Source organism: Somniosus microcephalus, chromosome 3 (assembly GCF_052327205.1).
Source record: "Somniosus microcephalus isolate GS21.2 chromosome 3, FLI_Smic_1.0, whole genome shotgun sequence".
Lineage (NCBI taxonomy): Eukaryota > Metazoa > Chordata > Chondrichthyes > Squaliformes > Somniosidae > Somniosus > Somniosus microcephalus.
In genome coordinates, this window is record NC_140989.1 from 201728064 (window position 1) to 201742561 (window position 14498).

The 14498-nt window shown below is 47.0% G+C and overlaps 1 protein-coding gene across 4 annotated transcripts in view; it reads right to left on the reverse strand.

The window, feature by feature from the left end:
* tnr (tenascin R (restrictin, janusin)) overlaps window positions 1-14498 on the reverse strand; it is a 1257678-nt gene that overhangs the window by 1116122 nt on the left and 127058 nt on the right. The gene's annotated exons all lie outside the window — the stretch shown is intronic.

Consider the following 14498-nt stretch of genomic DNA (forward strand, 5'->3'; position numbering starts at 1 on the left):
TCACATGCCACACAAGCTGGCGTTGTAGCCTGCTTGGAAGGAAAAGCAGTCCTGCCCACCTGGGGGGAGCCTTCCCCAATGGCCTGGGACTCGGACGAGGAGGGGCCCGAACAACAAGGTCCCACCCTCGACACGATTCTGGAAGAGGTAGAGTCGGAGGACGGAGATCCCACCCTCGACTCGAGCGTGGGAGAGGTAGAAATTGGGGGCAGAGATTCTCCACCTGTAGGGACAGGTGAGGAGGAGCCGTCTGCCACAGGCCCAATTCCCGAAGGGGCGGAGCCTGAGGGGAGGGAGCCAAAGCCCAGTGTCGTGGAAGAGCCACGGGCTGTGAGAGCTAAAGCCCCACCCGAAGGTCCACTCGCCAAGGGAGCCTGCCCAAATCCCGAAGGGGCGGAGCCTGAGGGGAGGGAGCCGAAGTCCACAGTTGTGGAAGAGCCACGGGCTGTGAGAGCTAAGGTCCCACCCGAAGGTCCACTCGCTAAGGGAGCCATGCCCAAAGCACCTTTTCGCAGGTCGACTCGAACGCCTCAGCCAGTAAAACCTTGGCCCGAGTCCCCCGTTCTCAGTAAACGCCGACTTCAGAAATCCATGAAAAAACACAGTCCTCGATTAACAGCAAAAGGCTGCGGGGAACCCGAGCCACAGGTCACTGCAGCCCCGCCACAGGGAGCAGCGAGCTGCAGTCCAATCAGGGATTAGGCAAGCCGCCCGGGGACGGGCGGCGCTGTACACAAGTTTAGGTTTAAGGTGTGTAAATATTAAAGGGAATTAGAGCTTAAGTAGTTTTAAATCTGCCCAGTATGTGTGTTGTTTTTGAATCGAGATCAAAAGACCCGATCATGCCGTCGCCTAAGCCAGAATCTCTCGGGAGCCTGGCTATATTGTTTGATTTATTGCAGGGACCAGGAGAAAGATGAGAGGGATCCTCGTCGTGTTCATGATAATCAGATGGAGCTGGGCCTATCGGGGCCGCACTAAGGACTCTACCATCTATGGGTGCTCTGGAAATAGAGGCCCCATCGCGACTGACGGAACCGGCTCACGGGACGCTGAAGAGGCTGCTGCCTACTTCCATAAAGGGAGATGGCCAGGCTGGCTGGGGTCGAACTCTACTGAATACTCCAGCCAGACGGGGTTTGCATACAGAGAAACGTCTCTGATGTGCCCCAGGGTGCGGATCATTGCACCCAGGATCAGCGTCACCGTGGGCAAGAAGATTTGCCTTGTTTGCCACGGACATGTACCTTTGGACCGTTGATGGTGGCTGCACAAGTTGAGCAGCACCATGAAGAATTCAACTGTGGAATGGGAGAGATTGGGTAATAACACCCATCGGACAATAACGGGAACTCACAGGGGGTTGAGTGTCTGTTGGGACAAATGGTGGGAACCAGATGAGGGGATCTACATCTGTATGTGGGGTTCAGAACGCGTTTGCCACACAGGCGTCTCCACCTTTTTCCAAAGACAGTGTCAGGATGCTGGACAAGGAATGAGGTGAGACGTCAGCACACGGGCGTGCGGAGTCCCATACTCTCAGATCCCAGTAAATGCCACTGAGCTCATCACCCAACCCCGCAAGCCCCTGCCCACAGTTCCAGTAGCTAAAGCCCTCAAGGAAGGGTGCCCCACCACGACAAAGGGACCTGGGAATGGATTGGTACCCACAGGTCAGGTACTGTACCAAGGGGTCCACTACGCAGTGGCTTCGGTAATTTTAAACCTCACCGAGGTAAGATTGCCAGCGTGGCGCCCCAAAGAAACGGAGCAATTATACCAGGTCCTGTTAACAAACATGTTTAAACAGTTTTACGAATCCGACTTTGCCGATGTCGACAGAGCCGAATTGTACACCACATGAGGTCTTGGACAGAGTAGGGAGACAAAGAAGGGGTGCAGTAAATGATATTTTCACAGCTTTTAATACAGGAACTTCTGTCATCAACACACTGGATGATGTGGAGCTGCAAACCCAGATCAATGGTTTGAAAACACAGTTAAGAAAGATACTGACTGATGAGAATAAGGTAGTGGGTTCTGAGTTACATGAGGACCAGGCCATGACACTACACTTGAGATAATAGCTGAGCTGGAGAAACACACCAGACCGGTAAATGCCCTCATTAGGGAGGATCGGAATGCGTCCAATCAGGCTGCGCGGAACGAAGCTTGTGTGCTATACGGGGCGTGGTTACTGGCCGAGGGCCGCAGTAATCTGGAGGATTTAAAGCAAGGTTTAGTCTCCTCCTGGATCAGCAACAAGTACCTCGCAGCCCTCCACCCTTTTAAGAATACATTGAGTCCATGCCAGCTCAGACTAGCTTCAGAGGCCTACCCAGTCCCAGTGGACTGTGGACGGTCTAATCACACCATTATGGGTATAGTGGTAAGAATGCCGGTGAGGAAAGACAGCAAAACCCGCCCCGGTATACAGGGTGGAGAACATTGGAGTCATTCAGGGGGGTGCGCAAATTCGCTACACGGGGGTCCCACCTTACGTCATTCGATGGGAGCATGCAATGACGGGTACCAACCTCTCGGGGTTCCGGAGCCAGGGAGCACATATCATCCTGTGTCCCCAGCACTTGAATGCCCATTCAAAACCACAGTGCGGGTTCAGAACTGCTGGCGCGAAGCCTATAAATTGCACCATGGAGGCAATGGTACAAGGCCATGTGCCCCCGCAGGTGGCATATATAGGAGGTGGGACATACTGTGTCACCACTGCAGCGCCCCACTACCAGCATGGACAGCACGGTTGGTGTCCGGTTAGTGACAGCAGCTTCTGTTTCAAGCCCAGGGCAGAAGTTCAAGTGGCCCAAGAGCAAATTGTCGCCATTCCTGAACCTTCCACTGTTCACATCACTGTGAAAGAGAATTTCACTGATCTGCAGCGATTCGTTGCACATTTTGGATATATCATTCCCCCTCTCCAAGATATTAAAAGCCGTTATTGTTTCACAGAAACACTTCTACACACTGGAGCAGAAGACTTTAGAAATAGGGGCAGACATATTGGACATATTGACCCCACCGTGGTGGGACCTGTTCACTAATATAGAAGTCCCTTCCTGGATTAGGATAGCCTCCCACGTTCTTGTGTGCCAGGTTATCATTGTAGTTTATTTACTGTAAAAAGGTCAAACATTCGCAAAAGTACGAGGATAGAGGGAGCATTATGTGCGAGTAGAAGAGACACCCGTTTAGATTTTGCTGCTCTGTTAAAGTTTTCCCTCCCTGCTCTATTATTTTTGATATGTATTGATGTGCATTTTGAATTTTTTGTGTGTGTACTTTATTTTATTATTGAAGTTTTATTAGATGTGATGTTATTATTAGAAAGTAATGTGTATGCACTAGGTGATGTAGGGGTATAAGGACCCCCTCCACGCCTGGAAGTAAGTTGTTAGTTTTTTTAACTCCAAGGTATTGCCATCTATAGATGCTTAATGTACACTAGATTTTTGTGAAATGAGAAACGCATGTGTTGTGGGGTCATAGATAGGTAAATACTGGGGATGGTTGGATTATGGAATGTCAGGAAATTTTGCTCACCCAGAATTATGATACTTCAAGCAAGTTACAGTATCATCAGGGGGGAGTGTAGGATTCGCAAAATTGGACTCTATATTAATAAGGGTCAAATGGCAGAAGAGGCCGTGATTTTAAAGACTGTTTTAAAAGAAGCCCAGTAAAAGGGGCATATAGAATGGCCACCATACCATGTGCCCAGCTTATTGGGACACTTTAAAATGGTTCCTGCGCAACCTCAGACAGCTTTGTGGATTCAACCCACAGCAAGTTCTGGAAGCCGTTTCTGAGAGAACGAAACCAGACCCACACGTATGCATATGGATTAGATGCAGATCCAGTCAAGATCGGCCTGGAGACAGAGGCCATCAAAATGTTGACCCAGACAAAAGGGGACAATTTCATATTCATGAGAACAGCACCCAGGACTAGATAACGAGATCAGCAGGACATTAAAAACAATGAAGGTCATTCCAGAGCAGAGATGGGCCTTTACCGGCCATCGAAAACATTTTAAAATATAATAACTACCCCGCTGTGCTCCCAGTCCACCAAAAGTTAAACAAAGACTAACCTGATTTTGGGCGGGAGATGGAAGTTTCTGGAAGAAAGTTATATCTGGAAGACTTTTCGAGAGAGAGAGAGAGAGAGAGAGAGAGAGAGAGGTTTGAATCCAGACACTCAGAAGAAGCAGGCACTCGGAGGAGGAAGAAGAAAGCCAACATCAAGGCGGCCATCTCGAAGCCGGCGTCCCGCCCCGCGGAAACACATCGGGAGATCATTGACCATCCCTGGGCCGTTGCCGGAACGAGAGGCTATTGACCCAACTTGGGAGAAGAAACAAAAAAGTAAAAACCCCAAGAGAAGAAACCTTCCAGCCACCCCGGCTGGAAGGAGAAGAGATAAAAACAAACTGAAGAAGCGATGGGAGCCAGCCCATGGCTCCTCTGACCAGGGTCGAGCCAACGATCCTCGACCCCGCCGACATCCAGGCCCGCCGGTGTCCAGCCGCCCCCGACCCCCACCTCAGGAGAGGTGTGGCGCAGCTCGCAGGGGCTCCACGATCCATGTGGAGACGAAACGCCTGAAAGGACCAAACATAGACTCAATTTCAAAACCTTGCCCTTCCTAGTGGGATTGCTGAGCATGTTTCTGGCCCTTCATAATCAGATCTAGATAGTGTAGTGTATGTACCTTGAAGGAACTATATTCTGCAGCCCCTGTATACTGCAGTACTAGTAGTGACCACCCCTGTATATAAGCCTGTGCAGTAACTTTGTATAGTAGTTCCAGTTTTGTCTCCATTCAGTAAACACTTGTTATAACCAACTTCTGCAGTCCGTGTCTCAATTACACACGGACATTACATTGGCGACGAACAGATCTGAACTTACCTGCAGTTCCGCACCACCTCACGGGGATCCATCCCTGAAGCGAAGTTATTAGAGGTCGAAGCCAGAAGGAAGAAAAAGAAACCAGAAGAAGCAGGCGTCGACCGTGGGCAAACGCCCTCTGATTCATCGAATTCGAAGATTTGCAGGAGAGGCTGTCGAGAGCGGGGCTTGGTTCTCCAGTCTATGGTGTTCCAGCTAATCGGGCTGGTGGCAGGTAGTACTCGATCGGGTGGCTTTCCAACGGGGCCGAGCAGCGGAGGGGAGAGAGAGCGCGAGAGAGAGAGAGAGAGAGCGGAGCACACAGGGCGGGGCCGGTGCTACGAAGCCGGGCAGCGTACAGACCCGAGAAGAGGGAGCAAAGTGTCCCATAGGGTCTGCTCTGACGACGGGAACAGTAATTAAAATAAAAGAAAAAGAAATTAGAAGCGCAGAAAGCCGCGAGGAGCTGCAGTTTGCCACGGGGACCGCGGAGCGGCATTGGCAGCAGTGCGGGGGGGAAGCGCGTGAAGACCATAGGGCGTCGCCATCAAGGCATAAAAACGCCAGCAACAGCGCTGGCAGCAGCGGAAAAGACAGAAAGCGCAGGAGGCGCCATCTTAATCCAGCGGGGAAGAAGGCAAAGCGCGGGAGGCGCCATCTTAATCCAGCGGGGAAGAAGGCAAAGCGCGGGAGGTGCCATCTTAGATCTCCAAGATGCCGAAGACTGGCAATATCACTGCCTTTGATAATGCAATAGAAGACTGGACCACGTATGTGGAAAGAGTCAAAGTATATTGCAAGGCAAATGAAGTAGCCGATGAGAAAAAGGCATCGGTACTACTAAACTTAATGGGCGCAAGAACGTACGGCCTATTGTGGAACCTGATCACTCCAGTCAAACCAATGGAGAAGAGTTTTAATGAAATTGTTGATATCCTACAGGAACACCTAAATCCTACACCGCTGCTGATAGCAGAAAGATTTAAATTCCACAAGAGAAATCAGCATAAAAGATGAGAGCAATGCTGATTACCTTACGGAACTACACAAGCTATCAAAGCACTGCCAGTTCGGAGCAGGACTGGCAGGTACCCTACGGGACAAATTTGTCTGTGGACTCCTGAGTGAAGGAACCCAGAAGAGGTTACTCTCAGAGAAAGAGCTGACGCTAGATAAGGCTTTCAGCGTGGCAGTATCATACGAAGCAGCAGCAAGGGGAGCTGCGGAAATACAGCAAAAGCCACAGGAATACGGCACCCATGAAATGACACGGGGATTTGAAAAATGTTATCGCTATGGCAGAACAACCCATGACCAGAAGGTCTGCTGGTCCAAGGACAAAACATGCAGGCAATGCGGAAAGGTGGGACACATTGCACGAGTTTGCAGGTCCGGGAAGAAGACTAACGACAACAAAAAGACTACTAAGGAAAAGTACAGGAAAGTACAAAAGATGACGGACAGTAGCTCCGAAGACCAGAAGAGCGATAGTGAATCCGGGTACAAGAGACTAAGCTGTCTCAAACTACACAACGTAATCGCAAAAGAGGATCACCAAACCATTTGGGTCACCCTCACGATAGCAGGGTCCCAAGTCAAAATGGAATTGGATCCAGGATCAGCCCTGAATCGACGAGACTACGAGTGGCTATTCTCACACATACCCTTGAAAGACACATCCATTGTCTTGAAGACATGTACGGGGCAGAAAGTATACCCCAGAGGGAAAATAAGGGTACCTGTCAAATACAACGGCAAGGAAATACAGAAATTGTATGTGTACATACTGCAAGATGGTGGACCACCATTATTGGGATGTGAATGGATCAGAAAGATAAGTTTAGACTGGCACTCCATTCAGGCACTGACGGTGGTTGGTAAAAAGGATGACGTCACACCTGGACGATTGTCAAAAATCTTAGCTAACGCTAAGAGAGGTATTTCAACAAGGACTGGGAACTCTTAAAGCGTAACCGCCTCGATAAAAATAGAAGAGAATGCAATTCCCAAGTTTTTCAAAGCAAGACCAGTACCGTATGCAATTCGCCCAGCCAGCGAGGCAGAGCTGGAGAATCTGGAGAATGCAGGCGTGTTAACTAAGGTAGACTGGAGCGAGTGGGCGACACCCATCGTTCTTGTCAAGAAAACGTTAAACAATAAGTCTGAGGAGCCAAGGAAGGTTCGCATCTGTGGGGACTTCAAGGTGACCGTGAACCCAGTCCTTCACACAGTACAGTATCCTCTTCCGAGGATAGAAGATATTTTTGCCTCACTATCTGGAGGGAAACGTTTTACAAAAATTGACCTAGCGCAAGCATATTTGCAGATGGAGGTTGAAGAATCCTCTAGGAAATATCTCACGATAAACACTCAAAGGTCTTTACCAGTATAATCGACTGGTATTCGGAGTAGCATCAGCTCCGGCTATATGGCAAAGAGCGATGGAACAAGTCCTGCAAGGGATTCCGGGGACTCAGTTACTTGGACGACATCCTAGTGACAGGTGAAAATGACAGTGAACACCTTGCCAACCTAGAGCAGGTGCTCACTAGACTAAGAACATGGGCTACGAGCCAATCGCCCTAAGTGCAAGTTTTTTAAGAAACAAATATCGTATTGTGGCCACGTGATTGATGAAGAGGGGTTACATAAGTCCCGACAAAATTGAAGCAGTAGTTAAGGCTCCAGCACCTGAAAATGTGTTGCAACTGAGGTCATTCCTCAGATTGGTGAATTACTACCATAAGTTTTTGCCGAATTTGTCCACAATTCTGCACCCACTGAATGCCCTGCTACAAACTGGAGTAGCATGGAAATGGAGCGATGAATGTAAGCGGGTCTTTCAGAAGTGTAAAGGCCTGATCACTTCAAGAGAAGTATTGGCTCACTACAACCCATCACTACCAATAAGACTGGCGTGTGATGCGTCTCCCTACGGCATTGGAGCGGTACTGTCACTTAAATCCCTTGATGGTTCAGAGAGGCTGATAGCTTTTGCGTCACGCTCGTTAACTGCAGCCAAGCGTAACTACGCCCAGATTGACAGAGAGGCCCTCAGCCTGGTGTGGGGGGTGAAGAAGTTCAATCACTACCTGCACGGACAGAAATTTACTCTACTAACTGATCATCAACCTCTTGTCTCCATTTTCAACCCTAAGAAGGGCGTCCCGATAATGACAGCACAACGGCTACAGAGGTGGTCCCTTTTCCTAGGGGCACACCAATATGACATAGAGTACAAAGGAACTAAACAGCATGGGAATGCTGATGGATTGTCGCGCCTACCGTTGCCGACGGTGGAAGAAGCACCTGCAGTGGATCCTGTGGAGATATTCCACTCGACCATAGTCGAATGTCTACCTGTGATGAATGCAAACATAGAAAAGGAAACACGAAATGACCCGACACTCTCCAGGGTCTATGATTTAACGGTGAAGGGATGGCCAGCACATGGCGAACCACTGTTGCCAGCATTCTCGCCGAGAAGAGAACAGCTGTCAGTGTGCCGAGGAACCTTGATGTGTGGATCCAGAGTAGTAATTCCACCCAAATTGAAGGATAGAGTGCTCAATGAGCTTCATGAGGGTCATCTGGGAGGGGTAAAAGTGAAGAACTTAGCCAGAGCGTTTGTGTGGTGGCCAGGAATCGATAGAGAAATCGAAGAGATGACCAAGAGCTGTACAGGATGCCAGAAGGTCCAAAACGCCCCACCACAAGCCCCTCTACATCCATGGGAGTGGCCCTCATCTCCATGGCAAAGGGTGCACATTGATTTTGCTGGTCCATTTATGGACTCGATGTTTTTAATTGCAGTGGATGCACATTCAAAGTGGCCAGAGGTAATAAAAATGTCCTCAACCACCACAGAAAAAATTATCAGTCTTATGAACCATATTCGCCAGAAATGGGCTGCCTGAACAGATTTGCTCCGACAATGGACCACAGTTTGTGTCTGAAGAGTTCCGGAGGTTCTTAAAGAACAATGGTGTTAAGCATTACACATCCGCCCCATATCATCCAGCCAATGAATTGGCTGAGAGGTTCGTTCAAACATTCAAGAAGGCTATCAAGGCAATGTGTAATGAAGACATACCCCTACAACACAAGGTGGATAACTTCTTGTTTGCCTACCGGAATGCGACACAGGCGGTTACCAACCAAACTCCAGCCATGATGTTCTTCAATCGAAGACTAAGATGCCGCTTGGATTTGGTTAAGCCAAACATCAGAAGAGATGTGGAGAACAGGCAGTTTCAGAATATGTATGAAAGGCCAACCAGGAGTTTTAAGATAGGTCAACCAGTTTTGGCCCGGGACTACCGCACAGAGAAATGGCAGCCAGGAACGATCTGCACACGGCAAGGACCTCTAATGTATACCGTGGACGTTGGAGAGAGCATTGTAAGATGCCATGCTGACCAGATTCTAGAGTCACTGGAAAACGTCAAATCTAACCACGATCCTATACACCTGGTGATGAAACCGAAGTACCAATTACATCTACTTGGTCTACAAGAGTTTTCTCTACATTGTAGTTCCTGCCCCAAAGTCCAGAGTACAGAATCTAAGGGGCGAGTGGGTCGAACCACTCAAGGTTTTACTGTGCAAGAGAGAGAGGCCTCTAGAGAGAAACCTCAGGGACATCTCTCAGGAAAACCCCTTACACAACGCTCAGTTTCACAGAATCACAGAAATCACAGAAACCCCAGTGCAGATAGAGGCCATTTCGGCCCATCGAGCCTGCACCGACACATATCCCACCCAATTCCCGTAACCCCTACACCAACACATATCCCACCCTATCCCCGTAACCCCACATATTTAATCCCCCTAACACTAAGTCAACCCCACGTATTTAATCCCCCCAACACTAAGTCAATTTATCATAGCCAATCAACCAGTTTGTTAACTCTTCTTTTTTAAATATCTATAGAAATTCTTACTATCTGTTTTTATATTCTAGCTAGCTTTCTTTCGTAGTCTAATCTTTCTCTCCTTATTAATCTTTTAGTCATCCTTTGCTGTATTTTATATTCTGTCCAATCTTCTGACCTTTGTGCAATTATATGCTTTATCTTTACGTTTAATACTATCTTTAACTTTTTTAATTAACCACGGATGGTGGGTCCTCCCCTTGGAATTTCTCTTTGTTGGAATGTATATACTCTATTTTGAAATATCCCCTTAAATGTCTGCCACTGCAACTCTATTGACCGATCCCTTAACCTAATTTGCCAGTTCACTTTAGCTAGTTCTGTTTTCATGCCTTCATAATTGCTCTTAGTTAAGTTTAAAATACTAGTCTTAGACCCACTCTTTTCTCTCTCTCTCAAACTGAATGTAAAATTCAATCATATTATGATTGCTGCTACCTAGGGGCGCCTTCACTAGGAGGTCATTATTTAATCCTATCTCGTTGCACAATACTAGGTCTAGTATAGCCTGCTCACTGGTTGGCTCCAGAACATGCTGTTGTAAGAAACTATCCCCAAAAAATTCCATGAACTCCTCATCTATGTTGCCTTTGCCCATCTGATTTTTCCTGTCTATATGCAGATTAAAATCCCCCATGATTATTGCTGTACCCTTCTGACAAGCTCCCATTATTTCTCCCTTTATACTCCATCCTACCATGTGGTTATTGTTAGGGGGCCTGTACACCACTCCAACAAGTGACTTCTTGCCTTTATTATTTCTCATCTCTACCCAAACCGCTTCTGCATCCTGGTTTTCTGAACTTAGGTCATCCCTCTCTATTGTGCTAATACCATCATTAATTAACAGAGCCACCCCTCCACCTTTTCCCACCTTCCTATCTAATTTTATTATTCATATGCCAATTTGCTCATGGCTCAGGTAATAATGCAGACATTATTACCCTTCAGGTTCTACTTTTTAAATTTAGCCCTTAGCTGCTCATACTCTGAGCAGAACCTCTTTCCTAGTTCTACCTATGTCATTGGTACCTACATGGACTCTCGCTCTTGGCCACAGAGAACTGTATCTATCCCCCTGACTATGCTGTCCCCAATTACCACTACATTCCTATTAACTCCCCCCACTTGAATGGCTTCCTGTACTTCAGTGCCATGGTCAGTTTGCTCATCCACCCTGCAGTCACCGCTTTCATCCATACAGGCCGCAAGAACCTCAAACCTGTTGGACAATTGCAAAGGCTGAGGCTCCTCCACCTCCTGGGTCCCCATACCTGCCTCACTCGCAGTCACATCCTCCGGTCCAGACCACTGACCAAATCAGAAGACCCTATCCTAAGGGATGTGACTGTCTCCTGGAATAAAGTGTCCAGGTAACTTTCCCCCTTTCTGATGCATCGCAGAGTCCGCAGCACAGCCTCCAGCTCATCAACTCTGAGCCAAAGCTCCTCAAGCTGTAGACGTGTTCATCCTGGATCACACTGGCATCCTGGAGCTCCCACATACTGCAGTCACAACACATCACCTGCCCTGCCATCTTTACTGAGTCTTCATTAATTTATTTTTATTAATTAATAATTTGTAAACCCTACTACAATTAATAAGATTTATTACTGCCAGTAAACTAGTACTAATGAAACCTTACAATTACTAATAAATTTCCTGGGCATTAAAAGATAAGAGAAGTGAGCAAAATACTCACCAACCAATCACTTACCCTTTTCCCTGTGATGTCACCTTTTATTTTTCTCCACATGCAGTTGGGGGGTGTCAGCTGAACTCCCGCTGGTTCTCTGTCCCCTCTTGTGCAGCTTTTTAATGCCTGCTCTCCTGGAAGCTGACAAAGATAGAGAAAGAAAGGAACACTTCCCTCCCAAAACTCTCACTCACCAAACTCGCAGCTTTACGTTCTGTTCCGAGCTGCACTCCATGACAAACTGCACTCTAGCCTCCCTTATTTATACTGCTGAGATTTAAATAAGTGAGCTCTCTGGCAGTTACAGAACCAGATTAGACCAGTTAATTAATTTATTACTCTCACCTGCTCTCCAGCACAGAACTTGCTTAGCCCTGTCCAAGCCTGGAAGAAACTTAAGTTTAAATTTAGTGTTTCAAGTTTTAAGTTAAATGCTAATTGCAAGCATACAAGGCTAGATTTTTTTTATTTATTTTTTTTATTTTTTAAAGAGATTAACCTTTAAGATTCACTCCCTCACCAAACTCGCAGCCTTACTCTCTGTTCTGAGCTGCACTCCGTTAATTTCCACGCCATTTCCTCATTCCCCATTATAAATTCTCCCATCTCTGAATGTAAAGGACCTGCATTTACCTTCGCTTGTCTTTTCTTTTTCACATACCTATAGAAGCTTTTACAATCATTTTTATTTTTTGCTAGTTTGTGCTCATATTCCATTTTCCCTTTCATCATCAACTTTTTGGCCCCCCTTTGCTGATTTCTAAAAAGATCCCCATCCTCAGGCTGACTGCTTTTTCTGGCAACTTTATAATCTTCCTCTTTTGACTGAATACTAGCTTTAATTTCTTGTTAGCCATGGTTGGATCACTTTTCTTTTGGGGTTTTTATGCCCTAGAGGAATATGTTTGTTGCAAATTATGCATTATTTCCTTGAATGTTAGCCATTGTATGTCCACCTTCATACCTTTTAGTGTAGTCTCCCAATCTACCATGGCCAACTTATCCCTCATACACTTGTAGTTTCCTTTGTTTAGATTGAAGACCTTAGTTTCAGATTGGACTACATCACTCTCAAACTTAATGTAAAATTCAATCATATTATGGTCACTTGTCCCTAAAGGCCCCTTTACCACAAGATTATTGATTAGCCCTTTCTCATTATACAGTACCAGATCCAGAATAGCCTATTCCCCGGTTTGTTCCTCCACATACTGATCCAGGAAACCATCTTGCATGCATTCCAAGAATCCGTCCTCCACACCATTAGTGGTAATTTGATTTGCCCAGTCAATATGTAGATTAAAGTCCACCATGATTACCGTATTGCCCTTGTTACATGCACTTCTAATCTCTTGATTGATACTGTGCCCTACATTACCACTACTGTTTGGTGGCCTATACACAACTCCCACCAATGTTTTCCACCCTTTGCTGTTTCTTAGCTCCACCCAAACAGATTCCAGTTCTACATCACGATCTGCCGAGCCAAGATCTTTTATCTCCACCATACCGATCTCATCCCTTATTAACAGTGCTACGCCACATCCTTTTCCTTTTTGTCTGTCCTTCCTAAATGTTGAGTACCCTGGAACATTCAGTTCCCACTTTGGTTACCCTGCAACCATGTCTCTGTAAATGACAATTACATCATACCCATTTATTTCTATTGGTGCCATTAATTCATCCACCTTCTTGCAAATGCTACGTGCATTTAGATAAAGTGCCTTCAACTTTGCCTGTTTAATATTTTTCTGCACTTTGACCCTCTTTGCTGTTGGACTTTGTTTCTGCTCCCTACTAGTTTTGCTGACTACTTTTCTAACTTGCACTTCCAGCTTTGTTTCTCTCTGTTCTGGGCCCACACTTAGGTTCCCAGCCCCCTGACAAACTAGTTTAAATCCTTCCCAACAGCACTAGCAAACCCCACTGTCAGGATATTGGTCCCGGTTCTGCCGAGGTGTAACCCGTCCAGCTTGTACAGGTTCCACCTTCCCCAGAATCGATCCTAATGCCTCAGGAATTTAAATCCCTCCCTCCTACACCATCTCTCCAGCCATGCATTCATCTGGTCTATTCTCTTTCTGCTCTTGCTAGCACGTGGCACTGGGAGTAATCCTGAGATTACTACCTTTGAGGTCCTGCTTTTTAATTTATTTCCTAGCTCCCGATATTCTGCTTGTAGGACCTCATCCCTCTTTCGACCTATGTCGTTGGTACTGATATGGATCACGACCTCTGGCTGTTCATCCACCCCCTTCAGAATGTTCTGTAGCCACTCAGTGACATCCTTGTCCCTGGCACCAGGGAGGCAACATACCATCCTGGAGTCACGTCTGCGGCCACAGAAACATCTATCTGTTCCCCTTACGATAGAATCCTCTATCATTATTGCTCTCCCACTTTTTCCTCCCCTCCTAAGCAGCTGTGCCACTCGTAGTGCCACAGACTTGGCTCTTTCTGCATTCCCAAGAAACCATCTCCCCCTGCAGTACCCAAATTGGAAAATCTGTTGGAGAGGGAGATGGACCCAGGGGACTCCTGCACTATCTTCCTAGTTATTTTACTCTGTCTGGCAGTCACCCATTCCCTTTCTGCCTGTGCATTCTTTACCTGCGGTGTGACCACCTCATTAATCATGCTATCCACGAAGATCTCAGCTTCACGGATGCTCCACAGTGACTCGAGCTGCAGTTCCAGCACCAAAATGCAGATTTCGAGTAGCTGCCGCTGGAGACACTTCCTGCACACGTGTTCGCCCTGGACACCGAAAGTGTCCCCGACTTCCCACATAGCACAGGAGGAGCACTCCATGCAGCCAAGCTGCCCTGCCATGTCCTACCTTTAATTTACTCCCTTTACTTCCTCTAAATTAAAGAATATTAAATACACTAGGGACCTTACTTCACTTTAAACACTACTTACTCGAAACTACTTTTACTTTAACAACTGGACTGTAGAAAT